Here is an 11152-nt window from a genome sequence, read left to right as displayed (position 1 = left end):
AAATCTTTGTAAATTTTCTAAGCTTCAGATACTGTTTTTTTTCATTGAAAACATATGGTACGGGCTTCTATTCCTAGTAAATCAACCCAAACTCATCTGTCGGGTCAGAATCACAAAAAAAGCACCAGAACAGCCAAAAAAACGCATTAACATGTTTTGTTTAGCATGTTTTCCTCACTCTTGTTTTGAACACTCTTTATATTATATTGATAGTGTTTGAAGTTCGTTTTCCATGCCTAAAATAGCCCGGGTTGGATATTCGAGCTAGATCAATTGTTATTTGGTGAGTTCAAACAAACCCGGATCCAACACAAACCTGATCAATTGACTAAGGCTGCCATATGAGCAGCTCATCGGCTCGAAATTTGAGCTTAGCAAGCCAGCTCATTTAGGTAAATGAGCTGAGTACGAATACAAGCACAACCCTGCTCCAAACATACGGCTTGTTTTACATATTACATTAATAGTCAGGTTCGGATGAAAAAAGATAGAACTGAATCCGGATCTGACTAGCCCAAAACCCAATATTTACACTTAATCGGATTCGGTGAGATATAACAACACCCAGTTTAAAACACTTGTTTTTTCAATGAATCCTTGAAAACAAGGTGGAAAAAAGTGAAAACTTTGTCTTTCATATTACTCCAAAAAAGAAAATTGTTTCATGAGAAATTACATATATAAAAAAAAAACTACTAAAAAGATCCAAATGTGGATTTAATTTAATCATAGTTCAAGCTCAAATCATGGATTTAAACCCTGAATTTATTATAACTTCTTAAAAGAATATTGTCGTGTATGGTCTTTTTTTTTACCTCGTTTTATATCATTAAAACCAATTACAACCTTACATGTGATCTTCCTTTTTTCTTTTTTTTCAACTAATTTGTTGTTACATTTGTTTTGTCATATGTATTTTCCGATACAAACTAGCTTTGGTCATGCATTCACTCTTTTTGAAATAACTTGCAATAGGGTGTGATCATATAACGCAGTAGCGGAAGCGAGATACTATCCGGTTCATAGGGTCCATTTAGATTCATCTTCATTATTTGTGTTATTTATGATTATTTAGTTGGGTATTAGTCTTTGGATTATATTTTGGATATTCGCTGATATCAAATCTACCTTAGATCCATAATAGGATTAGGGTGTATAAGGTTTCTTTATTAGTTGCTATATATATTGTTTGTAAATAGGAGAAGAAAAGCTTGATTAATGATTATCGGTGATTTTTAGTTATTTTTCATTAGTTTTTGTTTTAATATATAATTCAATTTTTAGCTATAGTATCAATTATGCATGACATCGGGGCAATACTCATGATCACTACATCATCATGCAAACACTAATACACAATTGTAACAGTTGGAGGGGCTCCAACGTCTATATGCTCCAAGGTCTCCATTTTAGCAATATAAATAGGGGTTTTCCCTTTTTGTAATTCTTAAGTTTTGTAGCAAAAGCTCTTTTATTTCTTCAATAAAGATTCATATTTTGTATGCCTTTGTACATTTGTGATCTCTTGAATGTATTGTGCCTTTCTGAACATTTGTTCAAAGCAAGGTTGTTAAATGTGATGAGGCGAAGCGAGGCGTTGAGCATGTTATGAAGCGAGGCGTAAGCCTCGAGGCGTTGAAGCGTAAGCTTCATGATCAGAATAATAAAATATATAATATTAATAAAATAATGAAAATTTTAAATAAGAACTACTAATTTGCTTTTAGTTATTTTAGTACAAAATCATAAGAAAATAAAATAAAGATTCATCACTGATCTCTGCGTCCCCCATTAACTGATCGGGGCCGAACAGGGAGGCGACGTCAGAATCGACCTTGAATGAGACGATGCTTGCAGCGCTTTCCAAGAACTGCTCGCCGATGAGAAACCGCGCACTACGGTACTCAAAGAGGAAGAGGAAGAGGAAGAGGAAGAGAGTGTACCAAATTATGCATTAGAGGACGACGATCTGTAGTCTATACCATGAGGCCGCTGACAGACCCTCACTGGCTACATCTGATCTTGAGAGCGGTTTTTTCATGTATAAATAAAAAAAGGCCACCGACAGATCTATGAGGTCGCCGACAGACCCGCCCTGCCCCTTAGAAGTTTTTTTGTTTAATTTAAACTTATACATGTAAGCCTGAAGTCCTACAAAAACTGGAAAAAAAAAACACCATTAATTTATACCTCAGGCTGCCATTAAAATGCATTCAGATAAAGTACCTTAACAAAAACAAATAAACAGGTTGTTTAATATTAATAGCCCTGAAATCAAACGGCCTTTTGTAAATAGATGATAAGTTAGGCATAATGTTTTAAATTGCTCGATATCTTCATCTTTTTTTACCTGACCAGGACAGTTAAAAAAAGAAAATCTTAAAATCACCGTTGAGGAGGCAACGCTTCAGATACTGAGTGTGCGCCTCAGTACCTTAAGCGTGTGCCTCGTCTGTGAGGCGTACGCTTCTCACAACACTGGTTCAAAGTGTTCTTATTATGCTTTTGTGCACGTGTTTTTCATTAAGAACTTAGTGTTCTTATGTATATTGTCTATTTGAAGACATTCTCACATGGTATCAGAGCTTGTTCTTTAAGAAAAATAGTTTGTATATCGTGTCATCATGGTGGTCACCTCGAAAGTTGTGCCCACACTTCATTCTTGTGTTTTGGCATGAAGAGCTTTTGCAATCCGCATATAGTAAAGACACGCTACAACAAGTAAGCAAAAAGAAGACCCGTTGTGGTCACTGTTTTATTTATTAAAGGCTTCTCTTGTCTCTCATAAAAAACTTCTCAAATGGGCAAAAAAGACTCTCATTTTTCTCTTGGTTTTAAGATTAATGGCTCAAACTATCTTTTTTGGGCCGATAATATGGAAGCCCACATCAAGGGTAAGGGACTTTGGAGTTATATCCAATGTACGATTTAGGAACCCGAGCAAAAAATTACTATAGTTGAAAAAGGAGAGATAAAGGTTCTTATTGGAGAGGAGAGAGCAAAAGCATTTGAAGAGTACAACAAAAAACATGAAAAATGAGAGATGAAAAACTATAAGATTCTCTCATAGATTTTTTCTTCGGTTGAGACTATAATTAATGCAAATATCTTGAAATTTAAGAAGGCATCTCAAGTATGAGAATATCTTGAGAGGATGACCTCAAGGGATTTGTCCCATAAATATTATTTTTAAAAAAGAGCTTTGACCCTTCAACAAGGCGAATTGACTATTAGAGAGTATTTCGTCAAACTATCCTCTATTTGGGACGAGCTTGCTATGCTTAACCAAAATGGAGTGGATAAGTCATAGAGCTTCGACACAAGCAATTAGAAAAAGATTAGTTTTTTAATTTTTTGAACAACCTTAGATCCAAATTTGAACAAATAAGATATTTCATTTTATCTTCTTTCACTTCTCCACTACTTGAATATATTCTTACCAAGCTAAGTGGAGAAGAAACTTGTATGGGATTGAGAAAGATCAATCCAAGTGTTCTTGTGATGCCCTCAAATAAAGAAAAAAATGAAGTAACATATACCGTTTCTAGACCGAAGAATTACTTGAAAACATATAAACCCTCTTATTTTAAAAATCAAAATCAAGAAGCGAGAGAAAATGGTGGCTAAAATTGAAGAAGAGATTATAGCGAAATTATATGTCATTTTTGCAAAGAATTAGGATACATTAAACCGGTCTGTCCAAAATAGAAGAAGATGGTGGTTGTGTCTACTACATTTCAACCACATATGGAAGAAGGTTCATCTACTTTCACTAATGGAGCTCTATCTATAAGTCAAGTCGTGGAAGTACTTCAACCTCTTCTAAAAAGAGCAATTTTTGAAGCCGCCATGTCAACCTTCTCTCTTCCCGGTAAGACTTCTTGGCTTTTAAATTTGGGTGCCTCCTTTCATATGACTCCAAATACTTTTTCTCTTTTCGAATATTCAAAAAATGTTTCCCCATCTTTTGTTTCAACCGCGTATGACACTTCTTTTGAAATCAAAGAAATTGTCTCCGAAGGTGAGTATCTCTCAAATGAGTTCAAAAATTATTTTGAAAAATACAAAATTATTTATCAAAAGTCTTGTCCTAAAATACATCAAAAAAATGGTTTAGCTGAAAGAAAACATAGACATATTATTGAAATCACTAGAATCTTACTTATTTATCAAAACATTCCAAAAAGATTTTGGGTCGAAACGGCCCTTGGATCCGTTTATCTTATAAATCGTCTTCCATCCAAAAATTTAAACAAAATTTCACCTTTTGAAATATTATATAAAAAAGAACTCGACTATAATAGATTAAGAGTTTTTTTATGCAAATGCTTTGTTCTTACGAATAAAAATGACAAACTCTCACTAGAAGTCATTCCTTGTGCATTTCTTGGATATTTTGAAACTTAAAAAGGGTTTCGATGTTATGATATTAAGAATGACAAATTATATGTGTCTAGAACGATAACCTTCTTGAAAAACATTAGTGGTTTTGAAAAATGTGAACCTCATGAAGAGAATATAGACTATTCCTTCTTGTTTGAATTATTGTCTAGAAATGATAATGTTTCTAGTGATGATGAATTCACATATAATGATTTTGGTGATAATAAAATAGAAGAAAATAACAACTCTTCTCATCAATCTATCGATCATCATATTGAAGAAAGAGTATCTAGTGATCCTATCACTTATACCCATAGAGTTAAAAGCATTTTTAGAAGTGCAATTGAAAATTATAGTGAACATAGTGAATCTACCTCTTCACATAAGATAAATCCTCAAATAACCGAAAGGTCTAGAAAAGTTTCTTCTAGGTTTATATCCTATGATTTATTTTTACCTAGATATAGAGCTTGTCTTAGCACCATTCACTCATATGTGAAACCTAAAAACTTTGAAGAAGCCAAGAAGAATGTTGAACTGAGAGAAGCTATGGATAGCGAACTTAGAGCACTTAGAAAAGCTAAGACATGGGAATTTCAAAATCTTCCTAGTGGTAAGAAAACTATAGGGTATAGATGGCTTTTTAAAGTCAAGACCAAGAGTGATAGATCTCTTGAAAGATATAAAGCACGCATAGTTGCTAAAGGGTATAGTTAGAAATATGAAATAGACTATGATGAGACATTTGCCCCTTTTGCATGTATGATTACAATTAGATGTCTCATTATTATTGCTTCAATTAAAAAATAAAATATTTATCAAATAGATGTCAAAAATACTTTTTTGAATGATGATCTTAACGAAAAAATGTACATGGATGCTCCTCGAGGTATGGAGACTCCTAAAGATAAAATGATTCACCTATGAAAAGCTCTTTATGGTTTGAAACAAGCTCCCAAGGCTTGGTATGATCAATTTACCAGCATAATGGTAGAAAATAGTTTTCTCTCATCCTACACTAACAATGTTTTATTTGTCCAGAACTCTGAAACAGGTATTGTAATTTTGTTATTACATGTTGATGATATGTTGATCACAGGTGATGATGCAGTAGGAATCAAGAGTATCAAGTCTACTCTAACCAAAAAATTTGAAATGTCAGACTTAGTTTTTTTGACATATTTTTTGGGTATTGAAGTTGCCTATTCTCACATGGGTTATTTCTTGTCCCAATTTAAGCTTGCTTGTGAGGTCATTGACAAGTCATGTATTTCAAATGACAAAACTTGCAAAAACTTCTGAAGTAGTAGAGACAAAGATGAAGATTGATAATGTGACTCCTTTAGAAAACCCTACTCGTTACAGGCAACTAGTTAGTTCATTGATGCATCTTAGCATCACCAGACCAGATATCTCTCATGTAGTGCATGTTGCAAGCGAATTTCAACATGCACCTACATCAGTTCATATGAGTTGTTTTTCAAATTATTAGATGTGTGAAAGGGTCCATAAAAAAAAATATTTGCATCTTCATCTTTTGAGTTAAATTTAATTACCTATACTGACTTTGATTGGGGAGGTGACCCAAATAACTGTCACTCCACCACAAGTTTTAGTATTTTTTTTTATGAATCTTTAGTTTCATGGAGATGTAAGAAACAACAGAAGGTGTCACTATCTTCTACGAAGACTGAGTACCGATCCATGGCAACTACAATCATGAAAATTGTTTGGATTCGACGATTATTAGAAGATATGAGAGTTTGTGTTCAAGGTCCTACCAAGCTATGTTGTGACAAGAAAAGTGTAATATATATTGTAAAGAATCACACTTTTCATGAGCACACGAAGTATATCGAGATGGATTGCCACTATGTTAGAGAAAAATAGGGATGACAATGGACCGGGGCGGGGGACAGGGTCTCCACCCCCGCCTTCATCCTTGTTTCATGTCCTTCATCCCCGGTTCAAACGGGGATGAGGCGGGGCGGGGGCCCGTTTCCCCGTAGTCTATTGCCATCCTTTAGAAGAACTAAGGATGGGGCGGGGCGGGGCTAGGTGGGGATCATGGTGGCATGGGGAAAAGTGTAAGTCCATCCCTACCTCCATCCCCGAACGGGGATGAATTTTAACCTTCATCCCTGCCTCCATCCCCATTTCATACCCTTCATCCCGGGTCCAAGCAGAGTGAGGCGGAGCCCCGCTTTCCTCCGGTCCACTTCCATTCCTAGAGAAAAATATCTAAAGAATGTCATTGATCTACCTTATGTGACATCATAATACTAGCTGACAGACTTTTTCACTAAGGAGCTTTGTTCTCCTAGATTCAATCTTCTTCTTGGCAAACTTTCAGTCACCACAACGTAAGTTTTAGGGGGGATTTTAAAATGTATTCTAATTATATACATATATTATATAATTTTTGTAATACCCTTTAAGGGTAAAACTACCATTTATATTTTACACATATTCTCCTTGGAATATGATTGTACTTTTTTTCATTTATTTTTTTTTTCTTTTTTTTTCTTTCTTCTTTCTAGCTATGGGGGGGCACATATAGACGTTGTGTCCCTCCAACGATCGCAATTATGATCGTTGGAGGAGCTCAACATCTATATGGAGCCCCTCCAAGGTCTCCATTTTAGCAATATAAACAAGGGTCTTCCTCCTTGTAATTCTTAAGCTTTTTCACAAAAGCTCTCTCATTTCTTCAATAAAGATTCATATTTTGTATGCCTTTGTGTATTTGTGCTCTCTTGAATGTATTGTGCTTTTGTGCACATTTGTTCCAAGTGTTCTTATTGTGCCTTTGTGCACATGTTTCTCATTAAGAACTTAATGTTCTTATGTATGTTGTCTCTTTGAAGACATTTTCACACTCATAAGTTCCAGACACTTGTTGATGTTACTTGTAGAAAACTCACATACCTGTTGTAGAATTTTGTGGCCCTAATTCAGAGGGTAATTTCAGTTCTACCCGTTTTAATTTAAATGTTAAGCCTCTTCCTGGCTCTACTCATTGTTGTTGGATATAGTAGGACCAACTCTATGGGATTGACAAACGTTTAAGAGTTGTCTGCCTGATGGACAAAAAACCCTTCTATGTCTAGCTTGAGTTGGTGTTGGGCTATCGACAAATGGCTGAGTTTGTTTTTTATCTTCTTATATAAAATTTATTTTAGACTGGGACTATTGGGACAAAGAAACTTTTGTCAATCATGACTAAAAAAAGTTGGATGACATTCAAATGCACAACAATCTTTAACTCGTTTCAGACATAATAGAATGTTTCCTTATCATATTAATGTGATATTATATATTTATAGTGAAAATGCAGGGTCAATAGCAAAGTTTGCAAAAGAAGGGTGTTGCTAATAAGATAAGGGAAGCCAAATGCATTCCTAACCTCATTTTTCAGATTGAAGATTATGAGAAATATCTCATTCAACTTAGCAAACTGACGAAAGTGAACTTGTTGAGACATGCCAGGCTCAACACAGCCAGGGATTTCAAGATATTGGATATCAGGGGTGCAAATAAACACAATGCATCTGATCGCAAATCAAGCCAAACTAATGTTGCTGCATCTCAAAATGGATCACACTATGAATCAGAAGAAGAGGAGAAAGAAGATGGAGTTTCCCAAGATGAAAATGAGTCTGAGCAGTCAACTGAATCTACTAATGACCAAAAAGAGCAAGAACAAGTAGATAATGATTATGAAGAACACATGGTGTTGAGAACCAAAAGGGCTAAAAGAAACATAGTTAATGACTCAGAAAATAATTCTGAGTAGGTAGACATGAGAAGGCTCTCATTGGATGAGTTGTTGAAGGATTACTGAATTGAAAGGAGTAGGGAGAAGGATAACTTTGATCTCTATAATTCTTGAGAAATTATGAGAGTGATTGAGGCACAATATGACCTGGGTTGTTTGCATGCATTTTGCTGGTTTAGACACAGAGATCTGTAGATAGTTCTTTGTCTAGTGGAAAAAGAATGAGAAGAAAAAAATAACTAAACCCGGTTCAAGTGTATGGCAACAATTTTGACCACCTGACTTGGTTTCTTTTTGGTAATGATTGTTCAATTGAAAATATGCAAGAATAGAAGAGATAATAAGGAAAAAAAGAAAAGAAAAGAAAAGAAAAAAAAAGAAAAGTTTTGGCTCAATAGAAGTTGGTAAGGTAGTACAGATCTTGTTGTCCACTGTCAAATTATTGAGAAATGCAATTGGATCATGATGTAAGGAAATAGGCAAAAATACAAATAACAAGTGATAACACTTGAAGATCCAATAGTGGACAAGAAATCACAAGCACATAAAGTGCAAATACATAAACTCATTAAGGAAAAATTGCAAGCACATAAAGTGCAAATGCACAAACCCACTAAGAGGAAATGCCAAAAAGCAAAAATGAATCAATATTATTGAAAAGAGGTGAGAGAACTACAACAACATGAGAGGGGGAGCACCTATTTATATACAAAACAAAAGAGAGAAAGAGAGAGAGCATTGGGCTCCTTAGTTGAGGAGCCCCCAACGATCATATTTATGAACGTTGGGGACCTTAAAAACTCCCTTTGTGGGGTCCCCAATGATCCAAAAGGGAGGAATATACAAAATAAAAATAAAATAAATAAAAGAAAAAACCCTAGAATAAGTTATTTTAAAGCAACTTATATTATATGTGAAAAGACCAAAAATACCCTTATCAAATAGTTTAGATAAAACAAATATATATATATATATATATATATATATATATATATATATATATATATATATATATATATATATATAAACACATGACCCACATGTGCATTGGCATCTAGGCACCCAAGTTTTTATGTCAGGAATCTCTACACCTCTTTTTGATTGTTGAAGCTCATGTTCATGCTTCAGGTGTGCCATAAGTGGCGAAGACAAATCAAAGCTATAGTCCATCTTTTCAAAGCATTTCAAAGGACCTCATGGTTCTCTGGGTAGAACTAGAATGCAATAGTTTGCTACTAACATATGTGAGTCATATCAATTGGATGGTCAGGGTCTTGTTGGTGTAGGATTTGAATCAAAAGATCGTTGGATATGATTAGGATCTTGTTTATATGATTTGAAAAGAGAGCAGCTTGGCCCAATGAACGGGTGCCATGCATCTGTTCATTTTTATTTTTTTTTTTGATATTTATGCAGAGAAACCGGCATCAGGATCAGAGATCTAACTATGTTGGCTTTGCCTGCCGTACTTATGGTAACTTTCTTGACAGCGTAAAACTCTGTGGGCTTACCCCTTGCTATGAATGGATGGGTGGCATCCAGTGATTAGACCGACTACCTTGCAATGTACTTAGTTGGTTTGTGTTGGCTTAATTAGCTGAGTAAAACACATATTTTTTGGAGCATAAGATTGAGTAGGACTCTTTTACTTAATACACATTAGATAAGTGACTCCCTAGTCATTGAGCCCATATTAAAATTATATATGTTGATTAGTTTTACTACAATGTTACTTGTTTTGTCACCTTTGTCTTTGTGTCCTTTGAACTCTGATGTTGTAACAGACTGATAGGTCAAATTTTGTGTCCTAAAGTGAGAGGATGGGACCAGAAGCGAATAATTTGGTACTTCAGATTCTCCACATGACATTTACTTTTTAGTTATTAGCCCCATCCTTTTGTTTGAAATTCAGAATGTGGAGTAATGACTAGCTTTGTTAGCTTTTTGCCTCCTTAATTATGTAGCTAACAAGTATTGTTGTAAGTGAACAAGTACGGGTGCAAATGGGCCAATTTCGGGTTGCATCATTCCATATCTTATTCTGAATCCAAACTTCAAACATTAGATTTGGATTTGAATAAGATTCAAAGAGGTCTGATTGAATCTAAAATACATGTGTCAAATTTCTTACACGTATTCATAACCTTCTCATTCTTGAAATGGGAACCATTGTCACTCATCATGTCCTTAAGAACATCAAAATGGCACACTATGAAGTAGTCAGTAGCAACTAAGATTAACAGTGATTGTTGGATGCATGTGAATGAATGATACCTATGACATCAAATACCTACATAAAAATCATCATAGGGATGCAATTGATTGTAATGTAAATGAAGATGCATGAATGACATTAAATGCTATTGACATTCTCTATATTTTCATACATAAGAGTAATAATGGTGATCCATGACTAACCAATAGTATCCTTCTTTTAAGATCTTTTTAACCATCATCTGAACACCAATATGTTTTTTAAAAAGATTGTTATGAAATTTTTCTAAAACTTTCTTGGCCTCCTCTTCGTTCAGACATCTAAGGAGATTACTATTGTAACCAGGGGCGTAGCTAGGATTCATGTGGGGGGGGGGGCAAACAGGGGTGTAGAAAAAAAAAATGTATTTGTGCGATAGTTGGGGGTTCGGGGGCAGCGCCCCCGAAAAATTTTTGTTTTGAGATAAAATAAAAAATGGCTACAATTATTAATAAAAATCTATTTCATATGGACAAATCAAACTATTTGCTGCAGTCAGGGCTGGGCTAAGACTGGGCTGAGCTACGTTGATTCGGGAAAAATTCATGCCCGTGAGTGTTGTGGGTCGTCACGGTACAATAATTACTCGGGTCATCTTCGACCTAGGCAGATGGGTCCATATTTCATTGGATCCACCACTTTTTTTGTGGGGGGTTTGTTCATACAAACCATTGACTTTGTTTGTATTTATCTCCACAAACACTAGAAAGGAATGAAATGAATTGGTGCACCAAATT

The sequence above is a fragment of the Nuphar pumila genome, chromosome 4 (genome assembly GCF_984573655.1).
Source record: "Nuphar pumila chromosome 4, dmNupPumi1.hap1.1, whole genome shotgun sequence".
In the NCBI taxonomy this organism is placed as follows: Eukaryota; Viridiplantae; Streptophyta; class Magnoliopsida; order Nymphaeales; family Nymphaeaceae; genus Nuphar; species Nuphar pumila.
Note: the sequence above shows the minus strand (reverse complement) of the source record.